Source organism: Tursiops truncatus, chromosome 18 (genome assembly GCF_011762595.2).
Source record: "Tursiops truncatus isolate mTurTru1 chromosome 18, mTurTru1.mat.Y, whole genome shotgun sequence".
NCBI classification, from domain to species: Eukaryota; Metazoa; Chordata; class Mammalia; order Artiodactyla; family Delphinidae; genus Tursiops; species Tursiops truncatus.
The window spans coordinates 41,364,541-41,373,958 of NC_047051.1; the positions used below are offsets into that span (position 1 = coordinate 41,364,541).

Genomic DNA, 9,418 nt, shown 5'->3' on the forward strand with positions numbered 1-9,418 from the left:
TAGAAAATATGAATAGACAAATCAAGTAGTGAAATTGAAACTGTAATTAAAAGTCTTCCAACAAACAAAAGTCCAGGACCAGATGGATTCACAGGTGAATCCTACCAAACATTTAGAGAAGAGCTAACACCTACCCTTCTTAAACTCTTACAAAACATTGCAGAGGGAGAACACTCCCAAACTCGTTCTACGAGGCCACCATCATCCTGATAGCAAAACCAGACAAAGATATCATAAAAAATTTACAGACCAATATCACTGATGAGCATAGATGCAAAAATCCTCAACAAAATACTAGCAAACAGAATCCAACAGCACATTAAAATAATCATACACCATGGTCAAGTGGGATTTATCCTAAGAATGCAAGGATTAATCAATATACACAAATCAATCAATGTGATACACCATATTAACAAATTAAACAATAAAAAGCATATGATCATCTCAAGTGATGCAGAGAAAGTGTTTGACAAAATTCAACACCCATTAAATGGGTTTTTATGATAAAACTCTCAGAAAGTGGGCATAGAGGGAACCTACCTCAAGAGAATGAAGGCGATATTCAACAAAACCCACAGCAAACATCATTTTCAATTTTGAAAAACTGAAAATATTTCCTGTAATATCAGGAACAAGACAAGGATGTCCACTCCTGCCACTGTTATTCAACCTAATTTTGGAAGTCCTACACACAGCAATCAGAGAATTAAATGAAATAAAAGGAACACGAATTGGAAAAGAAGTGAAACTGTCACTGTTTGCACATGACATGATACTATACATAGAAAATCCTAAAGATGCCACCAGAAAACTACTAGAGCTAATCAATGAATTTGATAAACTTGCAGGATACAAAATTAATGCACAGAAATCTCTTGCATTCCTATACTCTAACAATGAAAAATCAGAAAGATAAATTAAGGAAACAATTCTATTTGCTATCATAAAATACATAGGAATAAACCTACCTGAGGATGTAAAAGACCTGTACTCAGAAAACTATAGAACACTGATGAAAGAAATCAAAGCTGACACAAACAGATGGAGGAATATACAATGTTCCTGGATTGGAAGAATCAATATTGTGAAAATTACTATACCATGCAAAGCAATCTACAGATTCAATTCAATCCCTATCAAATTACCAGTGGCATTCTTCACAGAATTAGAACAAAAATTTTTACAATTTTTATGGAAACACAAAAGACACTGAATAGCCAAAGCAATCTTGAGAGAAAACAGAGCAAAATGGAGATGGAGAAATCAGGCTTCCTTACTTCAGACTATACTACAAAGCTACAGTCATCAAGACAGTATGGTACTGGAACAAAAACAGAAATATAGATTAATGGAAGAGGATAGAATGCTCAGAGATAAACTCACGGACCTATGGTCACCTAATCTTTGAGAAACGAGGCAAGGATATACGATGGAGAAAATGGAGTCTCTTCAATAACTGGTTCAGGGAAAACTGATCAGCTACATGTAAAAGAAGGAAATTAGAACACTATCTAACATGATACACAAAAATAAAGCCAAAATAGATTTAAAAACTAAATGTAAGACCAGACACTATAAAACTCTTAGAGGAAAACATAGGGAAAACACTATTTGCTGTGGTTTACCACAGTGGGATCTTTTTTGACCCACCTCCTAGGGTACTGAAAATAAAAATGAAAATAAACAAATGAGACTTAATTAAATTTAAAAGGTTTTGCATAACAAAGGAAACCACAAACAAGATGAAAAGAGAACCCTCAGAATGGGAGAAAATATTTGCAAATGAAGAAATAGATGGATTAATCTCCAAAATATACAGAAAGCTCATGGAACTCAATATCAAAAATCCAACAACCCAATCAAAAAATGGGCAGAACAACTAAATAGACATTTGTCCAATAAGACATATATATGGCCAAGAGGCACATGGAAAGATGCTCAACATCACTAATTATTAAATAAATGCAAATCAAAGCTACAATGAGGTATCACCTCACACCAGTCAAAATGGACATCATCAAAAAATCTACAAACAATAAGTGTAGGAGACAGTGTGGAGAAAAGGGAAACTTCTGTTGGTAAGAATGTAAATTGATAGAGTCACTGTGGAGAACAGTATGGAGGTTCATTAAAAAACTAAAAATAGAACTACCATATGACCCAGCAATCCCACTACTGGGCATATACCCTGAAAAAACCATAATTCAAAAAGAGTCATGTACCCCAATGTTCATTACATCAGTATTTACAATAGCCAGGACATGGAAACAACCATGGATATGGTTGATAAAGAACAGAATGGATAAAGAAGATGTGGTACATATATACAATTAAATATTACTCAGCCATAAAAAAAATGGAATTGGGTCATTTGTAGAGAGGTGGATGGACCTAGAGTCTGTCATACAGAGTGAAGTAAGTTAGAAAGAGAAAAACAAATATCTTATATTAACACATATATGTAGAATCTAGAAAAATGGTACAGATGAACCTATTTGCAGGGCAGGAATAGAGACTTAGACATAGTGAATGGACATGTAGACATGGTTGGGTGGGGGGAAGGGGAGGGTGGGATGGATTGAGAGATCAGGATTGACATATATACACTATCATGTATAAAATAGATAGCTAGTGGGAACTTGCTGTATATCACAGAGAGCTCAGCTCGGTGCTCTCTGTGATGACATATATTGGTGGGATGGGGGGCTGGGGGGTGGGAGGGGGGTCCAAGGAGGAGATATAGGTGTACATATAGCTGATTCACTTCATTGTACAGCAGAAACTAACACAACACTGTAAAGCAATTATATTCCAGTAAAATAATGAATAAGTAACTAGAATTGGAAACCTAATGTTGTGGGGCTCTGATTTGGGCAAAGGCTTGGACTAGGTGGGAGATAAAACAGAAGATGTATAAACATTGCTTCTGATCTGAAAAGGAATCTGATCTGGCTAGGACCCAGGATTCAAAACTGTTAACAATATCAGCACCATTTAATGACTAAAGGATTTTACATAGACTATTTTAAAAAAGAAAAAGAGCAATCATGGAACTTGATTATTCCTTTGAGAGTTAGAAACTTCTGCAAATGAGTCTTGGCTTATATAAGCAGTGTATTTAGGTAGAAATAACTTTCAAACTGGATGTTTTAATTCAACAGCTAACTTTTTTTTTTTTTTTTTTTTTTTTTTGCCCTTGGGGCTTGCAGGATCTTAGTTCCCTGACCAGGGATTAAACCCGCACCCTCAGCAGTGAAAGCACAGAGTCCAAACCACTGCCAAAGAATTCCCATCATCTTTTTTTAGAAATAAAACGTTTCAAAAAACAAAAAGGTTAAAAAAATGATAAAATGTAACTTTGTTATATCCTAATTCTTAATTGTATTCTTTAAATTCCAAATAAGTAAAATAATATGAAAATATATTTTCAAATCTTTATAGAATGAAAAGAAACTATATTAATCATTAAATACTCCTGGATTTTCTTTGATCCTCCCATAGATGAATTCACAACTGTAAAAACTGATGCACATTTACATTCTGAAGTACAAATCCCCAGCAGCCAAGTAATGATTCAGTTTATTTCGTTATGTGCAAAGTAGGCATTTCATATTTACTTGCTATTTAAAGCAGAGTATAGGCTCAATGAAGAATAATCATTAAACACTGATTATTTTTAAGAACAATGCTATTGTAAAAATGTACAATAATACATATTTTTGGTAATTATGTACTTCTCTTTTAAGGTAATTACAGCTTTTATAATAGATGTAAATCTTTCGAAGGCTATCTCTGAAGAGCAGTGAAATTACTATTATTTCAGATTTGATGAATGACAATTTGTAAGTAACCTTCTCAAAAACCAAGTCAGGGGGAGAATTGTTTTTTTTTTTTTTTTTCTCCTCCATGTGGTCAGTTTCATTCTTAAGTACGGCCTGATATAACAAGATGTATTTCACAAACCTATAACACAAGTTTGTGAAATGTCAACTGACGACACCACCTCTGATGTAGATGGTTTCATTCAATCTATGTTCTACTAACTTATCTTCTAGGTCATCTTTTATGATCCTAATCAAGTGGCTAAGGTCTTCCTGTTGTTTCAAATGCTGCTTGATTTCTCGTAACAGGTCTGTATCTATGTAATATCTTTCTTCAGATTTGACTGCTCCAAAATGATTCTGCCTCCTGATTTGGGACATCAGTTCATTTACTCAGTCCTTAAACTGAGTAGGGTATTTAGTTCACAATGAAATGTATCTAGCTGAATTGCTTCAGCTTGGATGGCATATACACTCTTCCTCTGAATTTCCTGTTTGATTAGGGCCTGAAGATTCTATGGGAAAGTCCATGAGTTTCCTCTTCTATTGTGCAATGTTGGTCATAGTTGTAGTTGTAGTTGAATTCTTCTGTAATTCACCAATATCTTCAGATATGATATCTAATCTGGTCTGATGCTGCTTAGTCATCTGATCTTGAACCTTCAGTCTTCAAAGAAGTTCTTTGAAATCCACCATTGGTACAGGAATTAAGTTTTCAGAATCAAGGTTATCCACTTTGACTTGCTCCCAGATAATAGGATCAACATCAGCGGGAGGATTCTGTAAAAGTTGTTCGATCTGTGCAGAAGAATGTTCTGTTCAAGTCATAGAAAGCATTACACAAAGTTGCTGCAACTGTGCTTTTATATTGGTTTGTTCAGAATGGGCGTATATTATTGTAGCTGGGACTCTTCTTGAAGTACCATTTGGAGAATGCTCAACAACATAAATGACAACTTCTGTCTGATCATCTGACAATGTTTTAATACCCTCTACATTTACAGTAAGGGTCTGGTTTCCTCCCAAAATTTTATGCAATGATTCTACCAATTGCTGTTGCTGGCTTTGAATATCTGTTTCTTTTTTGTTGAAAACTAAAACCACTAGCCCATCTTCATGTTTATTATTGGGCATACAACTATAACCTACTGCCTTAAACCAACAAAAGGGATTTTCTTGTTTGAATTCCGTTGGTGGAATGTTATTGTTAAAATTTCCTTTTTCTGTTCCCCAAAAGGCCTGTAGTTAAATTCCATTTTACCAAAATAGCATCTGTCTCATCTCCCAGTAGTACTGGGACAGAAAGAGCACTTGCAGTATTTATCAGTTGTTTGAACTGGGCAGGAGCTTTTGTAGGCTGAATGAAGAGACCACCTAATGTAGTTTGTTGCTGCCACTTCTGCTGTGTATTAAATCCTCCAAATCCAAGTTTAGTTACCAAGTCAGTACCTAAACCATACTAGTTCCAGCTGTTGTGCCAAAACAAGTACCAAATCCAAAAATTTGTTCTGAGTACCACCAAAGAGTCCAGTAATGCTTGTGTTATCTGGAGCAGAAAAACTGAATGCAGAACACGCTGTTGTAGATGTTGTCCCAAAAGCTCCAAATCCACCCGTGGGGACCTTGGCAGCTGCAGCGGTACCCTAGGTGCATGAGGGAGTCCCAAAGTTGAAGGCTGTGTTGCGGGGAGCAGGGGGATAAGCTGCTCCCATGACACTCAGTGCACTCCCCAACAGCTAGCTTTTAAAGTGATTATTTCAGTGTCCTTTTTTGTAAACAAAAAAGAATAAATTACAAATCTATCCCATAAAATGTTGACATTTTTGAGATATGCATAGATATAACCGGGTCATTAACAGAAGCTTAACATATTTTAGCTATGTTCTTTTTAGGATTTGTGATTTGATTTTTCACCATTAAGTGCACTTTTATTAGGTACCTGTTGTGTGATAGAAAGTATTCTATTTTTAGGAATTCAAATAAAAAATTACCTAGTGTTTATACTCCAGAGACTTAAAACCCAGGAGACAAATATATACATGAAAACCACAATGTAATATAGGGCTTTAAAATTTTAAAGTGCTGTTGAAGTTTAACAATGTGATAGAGAATATAAAATTAAGAAGCATAATGTAGGGGCTTCCCTGGTGGTGCAGTTGTTGAGAGTCTGCCTGTTGATGCAGGGGAGACAGGTTCATGCCCCGGTCCAGGAAGATTGTACATGCTGGAGCAGCTGGGCCCGTGAGCCATGGCCACTGAGCCTACGTGTCTGGAGCCTGTGCTCTGCAACGAGAGAGGCCACAACAGTAAGAAGCCTGCATACCGAAAAAAAAAAAAAAAAAAAAAAAAAAGAAGTATAATGTAAATCAAGCATATAGTGTTCCCTAAACATATGCAAAATTAGATGTGGAATATTAAAGTGTAAATAAGTAGAGCATTTAATATTGAAAGAGGTTAAAGTCAACATACAAAAATAATTTGCGTTTCTTTCCACCAACAGTGATCTATCAGAAAACATTCTAATTCAGAATAGCATCAAAAAGAGTAAAATATTTAGGAACAAATTTAACCAAGGAATTCAATGATCTATACACTGAAAAATATAAAACATTGTCGAAATAAATTGAATAAGATACAAGTAAATGGAAGGATATCCTTTGTTCATGAATTGAAATAATTAATATTGTGAAGACGTCCATACAACCCAAAGCCATCTAGGTTCAAGATAATCCCTATCAAAAGTCTAATGGCTCTTTTTTCACAGAAAAAAAATCCTAAAATTCATATGGAACCACAAAAGACCCTGAACAGTCAAAACACTCTTTAGAAAGAAGAACAAATCTGTAGGCATTACATTTTCTGCTTTCAAACCATATTACAAAACTATAGTAATGAAAAGAATATGGCACTGACATAACAACAAACATATTGACAATTGGAACCAAAATAAAGAGCTCAGAAGTAAACCAACACATATATGGTTAACTAATATTTGACAATGGTGTCAAGAATATACAATGGGGGAAGGATAGTCTCTTTAGTAAATAGTGTTAAGAAAACTGGATAGCCACATGTAAAAGAATGAAATCATACCCTTATTTTATACCATACACAAAAATAAACTCAAAATGGATTAAAGACTTAAATGTAAGACATGAAACCATAGAACCCCTAGAAGAAGGGAAAAACTCCTTGACATTGGCCTTGGTAATAAGTTTTTGAATATCATAAAGCATAGGCAACAAAAGATAAACACGTGAGACCACATCAAATTAATAGCTTTTGCACAGCAAAGGAAAAACATATCAACAAAATTAAAAGTCAAGCTAAATGGGAGAAAATATTTGCAAACTATATATCTGATGAGGGGTTAATATCCAAAATATATAAAGAACTCATAAAACTCAATGGCAAAAGAACCCAACAACACCTTGATTAAAAAATGGGCAAAGAACCTGAATAGACATTTTCCAAAGACATACAAATGCCCAAGAGGTATATGAAAAGGTCCTCAACATCACTAGTCATCAGAGAAATGTAAATCAAAATCACAATGAAATATGACTTCCCAACTGTTAGATGGCTACTATCAAAACTATGACAAGAGTTGGCAAGGATGTAGTGAAAAGGAAACCCCGTGTATGTTGTTAATGGGAATGTAAACTGTTATAGTCATTATGGAAAAGAGTACTGAGTTTCTACAAAACTTTAAAAATAGAAGTACCATAAGATCCAGTAATTTCTTTTCTGGGTATAAACCCCAAAGTAATGAAATCAGTAACTCTAAGAGATATTTGTGCTTCCATGTTTATTACAGCATTATTCACAATAACTAAGGTGTGGAAACAACCTAAGTGTCCATTGACAGATGAATGAATATAGAAAACGTGGTTTACACACAAACACACCACACACACACACACACACACACACACACATTGGAATATTTTTCAGCCATAGAAGAAAAACCTGGATGAACCTGGAAGACATTATATTTAGTGAAATAAGCCAGACACAAAAAGACAAGTATCAAATGATTTCATTTATCTGTGGAATCTAAAAAAGTTGAATACACAGAAGCAGGGAGTAAAATGCTGGTTACCAGAGGCAGGAAGGTAGAGGAAATGTTGGTCAAAGGATATAAAATTGCATTTATACAGGATGAAGGAGTCTAGAGATCTAATGTATAACATACATATGATTCTATAACATATAGTGAATATCCCACAATAAACATGTAAAAATAGCTTCAAAATAAAAGATTTGAGTTACAGTCTATAGAAGATGGAAATAACTATTCCAGGGAAAGGTCTTTGGGTTTCTCAGCAAACAGACTAGCCAGGGTTTTATTTTAGGATGACCAAGACATAGAATATATATTAATACAATAGAGAGAAGATATTTACAGTATTTGGCCAAAGTTCTGTATGCTTTCTCACTTATGTAAATATTGTTAATATTATTAAACTTTCCCATTATCTTTACAGTAAAAACAATCATGTCAATGTCATGTCAATGTTTTACATTCTTTTACACCCTTTGTCAAGTAACTTTCTTTCTTCTCAAGGTTCTCATTAATGATATAATCAACTATTGTCTTACACTTCAAACTATGTTTTAAGGGTAGAGTCAAGTATATGGGTAATATATATGTTTAAATATATATATTTAAAATTTTAAATATTACATTTTATATATTTAAACATTTTTTCATATACATATTTCAAACCCAGGTCACCTCATTTTTCTGTCATGAACTTAGCATTGTCTTCTTGCCTCAAAATTTATGCTCTTCCCCAAACCATTCTTTTGCCTTCAAAAATACTTTTTAAGTATAATTTTAATACATTATTTTGTTATCTAAATGATATTTTTTATTTGAGCCTTTAACTTATATTCATAGAACTACATCCAATATATAGCTTAATCTTACCTTACTTATTTCTCTAGCCTTACTGTTTTCCTTTCGTTCCTCAGATTCTACATTTCATTCATTGTGAAATCCCTGTATTTTCCCACAGTATGTTGCTCTAGTAGATTTTGCATGTTTTACTTTTGCTCCAAACATCTCTATTCTTTAGCTTAGCTTTTCTAAGAAATCTTTGGTTCCCATTTTCCTCAGTTTAGATTACCAGCAATTACCAAATTTTATTGTATAATAATTCTGTAAACAAATATTGTAAATTGTTAATGGTGGACCTTTTTTCAGCCTTTCTGAGTAAAAAGACTTTACCTAAGCTAATCCAAACTGTCCATTACTTAAGTGAAAATTTCTGACAAAAAATAAATACTGATTTTATATAACAGTATTATATAATATATAAAATATTTGCAAAATATGTTTTTGTCTTAGATTATTTTTCAAATTTTTATCTGAATTCTGTATAACAGAGGCTTAGATCAGAGATTTTCCTGTTATTATAGAGAATATACCCCTTTTATTTATAAAAATTTGGCACACTTTATGGTAATAGGAGATGTCATAGAGGAAATAAAATAATCTGCCTCATTTCCAACCCCATAGGAATTGTGATATAGAGAAAGATTAATGGGTATATGTATAGATTGGAATTAATTGGTGTATGTATAAGATG

The 9,418-nt window shown here is 33.7% G+C and overlaps 1 pseudogene; it reads right to left on the bottom strand.

The window, feature by feature from the left end:
* Nucleotides 1-3,989: 3,989 nt before the first annotated feature.
* Nucleotides 3,990-5,536, bottom strand: LOC101322267 (nucleoporin p54 pseudogene; annotated as a pseudogene).
* Nucleotides 5,537-9,418: the final 3,882 nt, after the last annotated feature.